The sequence below is a fragment of the Elephantulus edwardii genome, unplaced genomic scaffold, assembly GCF_000299155.1.
Source record: "Elephantulus edwardii isolate Elephantulus edwardi_28Jun2011 unplaced genomic scaffold, EleEdw1.0 scaffold00531, whole genome shotgun sequence".
In the NCBI taxonomy this organism is placed as follows: domain Eukaryota; kingdom Metazoa; phylum Chordata; class Mammalia; order Macroscelidea; family Macroscelididae; genus Elephantulus; species Elephantulus edwardii.
This window is the reverse complement of record NW_006400281.1, coordinates 234,967-243,083: the sequence shown is the minus strand read 5'-3', so window position 1 is coordinate 243,083 and position 8,117 is coordinate 234,967. Positions and strand designations below refer to the sequence as shown.

General features: G+C 37.5%; 1 protein-coding gene and 1 pseudogene across 1 annotated transcript in view; one reads left to right on the top strand and one right to left on the bottom strand.

Moving 5' to 3' along the window:
• The window catches only part of SH2D4B (SH2 domain containing 4B), a 295,071-nt gene that overhangs the window by 80,666 nt on the left and 206,288 nt on the right, over nt 1-8,117 (top strand). The gene's annotated exons all lie outside the window — the stretch shown is intronic.
• LOC102872427 lies at nt 350-837 on the bottom strand (annotated as a pseudogene).

Sequence of the window (8,117 nt, the reverse complement as noted above, 5' to 3'; positions counted from 1 at the left end):
GTTATGTGCCGTCGAGTCGTTTGCGACTCATAGCGACCCTATGTACAACAGCCCTAAACCGTGCTCTATCCTGTGCCAAATAGCGTTTGTCATGTAGATCAGCTATATTGTCACTGGAGACTCAGTTCCAGCCATCCTCCTGAAGGTGGTAGAAATTGACCATGCCTCCTGAGCAGGCATCTCTGTAGGGAGTTTAGCAGATGACTTGATGAGCTAGATCATAGGCTTTTCCATTTCCAGATCAAAGAAGTAGCCCCTATTCATGACCTTATAGACATGCACAGAGCCAGAACCTACAGAGAAGGTGGCCCTTGAGATCCAGTTACCTTGACTGTCCACATAATAGAGGCTAGCCACATATCATGGTACCCATGGATAGCCCCATGCCTTTATATTGGTACACCATGTTGGACATTAGGTTGGAGGCAGCTGCTACTAAGATGTGTTCCTTGTTTCGAAGCTCACAGATTCGACACTGCTGATCTAATAGCCTCTTCCAGGAGCTACAATCTCCTCCACCTCCAGCCATGGTGCCTAGCAGGTACACATTGATCTTGATCACCTTCTTCACCATCTGGGAAGCAGTGTTAGTACCTGCTGTGGCCCAGGAGTCCACTGCCACAATGACTCCATGGCAAAACTTGAAGGTCAGAGCGGTGATTCCAAGAAGCGTTTTGATCCCTGGCTCCTCAGGGACACCCCATTTTGTGTGGACAGACTCAGTCCATTGCATCAACTCTCTAGACCCAAGTCTTGCAGATCCACATGACCTCCAAATCCAAAAAACCCACAGTAGTTCACCAGTAGTGGCCTCTGCAACACGCTAGACAGTGCCATGTCTAGTGAGGGCTGATTTTGGGTTTTGTTGGGGGTGTGTGTGTGTGTGTGTGTGTGTGTGTGTGTGTGTTTACCGTTCTTTTTCAATTTGTTGGAGATGTTATATTAAAAAATTGGTTATAATTTTTTTCTTGCCTTTTGATATGTTTGCTTATTGCTATAAATTCACCTCTAATTACTGCTTTACCGTTTTTGGGAGGTTTTGGTAAGTTGTGTTTTTATTGTCACTTGTTTCAAAAAACTTTTTTATTTCATTTTTTATTTCTTCTACTACCCACTCATGTTTAAGCTGGGTGTTGTTTAGCTTTCAAATGTATTTTTCTCCTTTATTCTCTTGTTATTAATTTATCATTTTGTAGTATTTTGTTCTGAGAAGATGTTTTGTATTATTTTATGTTTTTTAATTTATTAATGCAAGCTTTCTGATTTAAAATATGATCTGTTTTGGAGAATGTTCATGCACATTGGAGAGGAAGAAATACTGTGCTTTTTTGGGCTGAATTAGTGGGTATATATCTATGAGATTGAGTTGGTTTATTATTTAATTCTTCAGCATTTTTAATTGAGATTCTGGTAGTTTGATCTTTTGAAGTTGCCTACTACTAATAAAAAAATGTATTGCGATGGGAAAGTCTGCTGTTAGGGACCTCTCCAGGGTACTGAAGAGCAATGGTGTCACTCTGGAGACTAAGGTGCATCTATTCTATGGTCTTTGCCATCACTTGTTATGGATCAGAGAGTTGGACAATGACTAGGAAGGATAGAAGGAGAATTTATGCCTTTGAGCTGCGGTGCTATAGAAGAGTATTGAATGTACCCTGGACTGCCAAGAAAACAAACAGATTCATCCTGGAGAAGGTTAAATCAGGCTGCTCCTTAGAGACAAGGATTCTGGGCTTCGTCTGATATACTTTGGACATGTTGTAAGGAGGGACAGGTCATGCTTGGGAGGGTGGAGGGACAGTGCAAGAGGGGAAGACCTTCTATGAGGTGGATTGATTCAGTGACTGGGGTAATCGGGATGGGTGTGTCAGAGGCAGTGTGATTGGCACAGGATAGAGCAGGGTTTAGGGCTGTTGTACATAGGGTCACTATGAGTCGCAAGTGACTCGACAGCACATAACAACAACATAACAACTACTATTACAGTTCTGTTAATGTTTGCTTTGTATATTTTTAAACTCTATCATTTGATGCATAAATATTTATTATGGTTGTGTCCTCTTGTTCTATTGACTCTTTAAGGATTATATAGTAACCTTCCTTATCCTTTGTGATGGTTTTTATGCTGAGATATATTTTACCAGTGATTAATATCACTACTCTTACTTTTTTTTGTTGTCATTTGCTTGATATGTATTTTTTCATTCTTTTATTTTTAGTCTTTATCTTCACTTTTCAGATGTGTCTTTTGTAGAGAACATATTGATGGGTGTGGGGGTTTTATCCAATATGCTACTATTTTTCTCTTCACTGGTGCATTTAAACTATTCACATTCAGTATAATTATTGAGAGGCAAAATTTTATTGCTATCATTTTGTTGAATTCTTTTTAGTGTTGTTGCTGGTTACTTTGATTCATCCTGCTTTCTGTGGCATGTCTGTAAGAAGGTGGTCTTGTTTTTACCAACTCTCTTAGATTCTGTTTCTCTGAGAAATCTTGATCTGTCATATTTGATAGATGATTTTGCTAGATATTCTTGGTTGACAGTTGTGTTCTTTGAGTTTTGATGTATGTCATCCTACTGTCTTCTTGCTCACTTGGTTTCCACTGAGAAATCATAATTTAATCTTACTTGTTCTCCCTTATGGGTTACTAATCTTTTCTCCCTAACTACTTTCAGAATTCTCTCCCTATCTTTGGTTCTGGCAAATTTTACTATGATATGCCTTGGTGTTTTTCTTTTGGGGTCTATTTATAAATGAATGAATATGTGTATGTGTGTGTGTGTGTATTTTTTCTCTCATTATTCATTATGCCTGGAATATTTTCTTCTAATAATTCTTCCACAACTTTCTCAGTGCTTTTACTTGCTTCTTCCTATTCTGGGGTTCCAATTATGCACATTTTTCCTCTTGACAGTGTCCCACATTAATCTTAGGCTTTCTTCCTTTTCCTTCCGTTTTACTTCTACTTTTTATTCTAGCAGACCAGTGATGAGAATTATATATTTTAATTCATTTGTTCTATGTTCTATTTCTTCAACTCTGCTCATATGTCCCTCCAACATGTTGACAGCATCTGTTCCTCATATTCTGGATTGTAATTTCTTGTTTTTCCACAACCTCTAATACCTCGTTTGTTTTATCTGCATTGTCTTAGATTGTTTTTTTTTTAAGTTCCTCTAGGCTCCTGCTTGAAGGGTCACGTAATTCTTCGAATTTGTTTTTCTTCATTTAACATACTCAACCACTGTTCTGTGTGTGTGTGTGTGTGTGTGTGTGTGTGTTCTACTATTTACAAAATTCAAATACATTGTTTTCAAGAACAAATTCTTTCAATTTCCCTCACCCATTAAATTGTACAACCCCATGATTAATTCCCCCTCCCCCTTCACATCCTCATCCCTCTGTTTTCAGCCTCTCCCACTCCTCTTGGATCCTTATGCTCATTTTACAATAATGGTTTTATACAATATTTATCCTTATGTGACTGAGTTAATTCACTCAGCATAATGCTCTCCAGTCCCTCCCAAGTTTGGTAATAATTTACAAAATCATTCCTCCACTGTTCTTTTGAATTCTGTGTGAGAAAGTTCCATCAGACTTTCAGGTTTCAGAAAATCTAGTGATTCTGTACTTTGATCACTTTTGTGGGGTGTCATTTTGTTTTGGTTTTGTATAAAGTGTGAGATAGTCTACTTCTTCCATGTCATTGTTGTGGTAAATCTTTGTGTCTGGGACCTTAGCATGCCCTTAGTATGATAACCTTGGCTCAGGAACTCACTGTTCCAGATGTGGGAAGGGCAGTTCACCCTGCCTGAATTTCTCTCTGATCCTTTGTCTCAAAGGAAGACTTACTTCTGCTTGGGAGAGAGATGACCTGTGAATTAGCAGCCTTCTAGGACAGGCAACTGCCACAGCTAGGCAGGGTCCAAAGGGTCCATAGCTCAAGTACTCTCTCTGGGCAGGGACAGAAGGTATTCACAAAGAAAATTATTTCACCTATGATATTGGTCTTCCTGGCTCAGGACAGTCTCTACTCTGTGGGCAGTCCAATGCTCCTAGTGAGAGTGTGATCCTGGTGGGAGCCAAACTAGAATTTGGTGTTTGAACTAAGATTGCTAGTTCCTTGGCCCTTTCAGTCCACCTAGAAAGAGATTGGCTTCAGCTGCAGTAGTCAAGAACACTGAGCTTTCTTCCTGTATATATCCCAGTCAAAGACTTCCTTCAGCTACCCCAGTACCTATGATATTGGTCTCCACATGGCAGGGCAGTCTTGTGCACTGGGCAGGTCTGAAGGGCAGGTAGGTCTGGGAGGTTGGTCTGGCTGACAGTGAAAAACAGTTTCAATGAAGTGAGCATTAATCCAGGAAAGAAACAATTTAAAGTACTTTACATGACCAAAGGAAGGGCAATCAACCAGTTTTGTAGGCTAGAAGCAACTGATGTCAGTTTTGCAACTATACCATATGTTTGGTTAATCCTGAATTTATTAATCCCACCCTATTAATAGATTGCATTTTCTCTCTTGTCTGCTCCCAAACTCCTAGATCACATAATCTATGCACCTGTTACAAACTGGCTTATGTGTTTATCTAAGGAAGGGCATTACATACTGATTAAATGCATAATAGAACAAGAAAACATAAACTTGGTCAACATTTATGCACCAAATGATAGACCTGCAAAATACATAAAACAATAGTTAACAGAATTGAAGAAAGATAGAAACAGCATCACAACAGTGGTAGGAGATTTCAACACAACACTATCATCAAAGGAAAGTCAATCCAAAAGAAGCTCAGTAAAGATGCAGAAGACCTAAACTATACAACCAGTTAAATTGACTTGTAAATGTTTTCAGGGAACTGCACCCAACTAACTCAATTCACTTGCTCCTCAGGTCCACATGCTACATTCTCCAGAATCGATCACATACTAGGACACAAAGCAAGCCACAACAAATTCGAACATACTGAAATTATACAAAGTATCTTCTCAGATCACAGTGCCATAAAAGTAGAAATTAACCACAGGAAGGTATAGCTTACAAAAATTTCCACGTGGAAGCTAAGTAACTCTCTGCTAAAACATGATTGGATTATAATAGAAATAAAGAATGAAATGTAAAAGTTTCTTGAAACAAATGAAAATGAAAATACAACATACCAAAACCTCTGAGATACAGGTAAGGCAGTCCTCAGATGGCAGTTCATAGTAATAGGCAAACACATAAAAAAGGAAGAAAGAAAAAAATTAATGATCTAATTCAACACCTGCATCAAATTGGAAAAGAACAATAATCTAGAGCTGAAACCAATGAAATAGAAAACAGTTAAAACCATCAATAAGAACAGGACCTAGTTTTACAAAAGAGTCAATAAAATTGACAAACCACCAACAAACTTAAAAGAAAAAAAGAGAAATTATAGATAACTCAATTATGAAATGATAAGTGTGGCATCACACAGAACCAAATGAAATTAAATCAATAATATTGGAATGCTATGAAAAGCTATACTCTAATACATTTGAAAACCTAGAGGAAATGGACAATTTTTAAAAAACTCTTTTCCTACCCAATTGACAAAGATAGATATAGAACTCTTGAACAGACCCATCACAAAAGAAAAAAAGGTCATAAAAAGGCTTCTCCATAAGAAAAGTCCTTGACCAGATTGCTTCACAGTTGAATTCTACCAAACATTCAGAGAGGATCAATCACCAATTCTACTTAAACTATTTCAAAAAATGAGAAACAAAGGAACATTCCCAGAGTCATTCTATGATGGAAGCATAGCCCTAATACCAAAACCAGGCAAAGATAAAATCAAGATAGAAAATGACAGACCAATATCTCTCATGAATATAGATGCGAAAATCCTTAACAAAATTCTAGGCAATATAATCCAAAAGAACATTAAAAAAACTAATTCATCATAAGTACGCAGGGATAGTTCAATATAATAAAAACAATTAATGTAATTCACCATATTAACAAAGTAAATAATAAGAACCATATGATCTTGGCATTCAATGCAGAAAAGACATCTGACAAAATCCAACATGCCTTCCTGATTAAAACACTCAGCAAAATTGGAATAGAAGGGAATTTCCTCAACATAGTGAAAAGTATATATGCAAAACCAAGAACCAACATCATTCTCAATGGAGAAAGATTAAAGTAATTTTCCTTGCAAACAGGAAACTGACAAGGATGCCCACTGGCACCCCTTCTATTCAATATTGTATTGGAAGTTCCTGCTAGGGCAATATGACAAGAAAAGAAAATAAAAGGCATCCAGATCAGCAAAGAGGTGGTTAAACTATTGCTAAATGCAGATAATCTGATAGTGTACACAGAAAAACCCAAAGACTCAACAAAAAAACCCTGTTGGAGCTAGTAGACTAGTGTAGTAGAGTGGCAGGATATAATATTAATATCCAAAAATCAGAGGGATTCTTCTACAGTAACAAAGAGTGTTCAGAGAAGGACACCAAGAAAGTAATACCATGTGAAGTAGCCAACCACAAATTGAGATACTTGGCAGTGAACCTAACTACAGATACAAAAAACCTGTACAAAGAAAACTACAGAATATTTCTGGAAGACACAATAAAAGACCTAAAACAATAGAAAAATGTACGCTGGATAGGAAGAATCAATATTATGAAAATTACAATCCTACCAATAGCAATCTACATATTCAACACAATCCCAATACAGATATCAAATTCTGTTTTCAAGGAGATCAAAAGGGAAATTATAAAGTTTATTTTATGAGACAAGAGACCCCAAATAAGAAAAACACTCCCTGACCTCAAAACCTACTACACTGTAATAATTACCGAAGCAGCATGATACTGGTACAATCACAGGCACATAGACGAATTGAACAGAATTGAGAGTCCAGAAATAGACCCAGCTACCTATGGTCAACTGATATTTGACAAGGAAATAAAACCTATCAAATGGGGAAATGAAAACCTCTTCAATAAATGGTGTTGGCAAAACTGGACTGCTACCTGCAGAAAGCTGAAAGAGGATCCACATTTCACACCATACACAAAAATCAACTCAAGGTGGATCAAAGACTTGGGGGTAAAGCTCAAAACCGTAAGTTCATAAGAGACAAACTGAGATCAGGGTTAGAAGGCCTAGTCCATGGTATATAGAGACTGCCAAATACAGCCAGAAATGCACAATCTGGAGAGGATAAAATTGATAAATGGGAACTAATAAAGATTAAATCCCTGTGCGCATCAAAAATTTTTCCAACAGGGGAAAAGAAAACCTACAGTTTGGGAAAAAATATTTGGCAATACCATTTCAGACAAGAGTCTCATATGAAAATTTATAGAATACTTTTGGGCCTCCAATTACAAAATGAACAAAAGAAACGGATTCATTTTCACAGAGGAGGATATTCAGATGGCAAACAGACATAAAAAGAAACACTCCAAATCACTGGTGATAAGAGAGATGCAAATTCAAACCACCATGAGATACCATCTCACTCCAGTAGCAGTAGCAAAGTTTAATAATAGCAAATAATAAATGCTGAAGAGGATGTGGAGAGATACGATCTCTTTTTTACATTTTTATTATTATTATTAATTTTCATGAAAATTTACAGAGATTTTGGATTTCCATTCACTCATTGTTGTATTTTTCTCCCTGCCTACCCTTCCTCCCCCCCACCCCACCCCCAGTACACTCTTCTCTTTGGAAACTAAAAGAAAAAATTCTTTCATTGTTTGAGATAGGAACTCTTAGAAATTGTTGTAGGGATTGTAAAATGGTACAACCACTCTAGAAGGCAGTTTATGTTTCTTCAAAAAGTTGAACATAGAAATTCCATGAGACTCAATTATTCCATTCTTTGAAATATACCCCAAGAAAATGAGAGCTGAGACTCAAATGGAGCCTTGTACACCTATGTTCATAGCAGCTTTATTGACTGTCAGAAGAACATGGAAACATCGCAGATGTCCAACCACAAGCAAATGGATTGAGAAGTTGTGGTTGTTGTTATTGTTGTTATGTGCCGTCGAGTCGCCTGCGACTCATAGCGACCCTATGTACAACAGCCCTAAACTCCGCTCTGTCCTGTGCC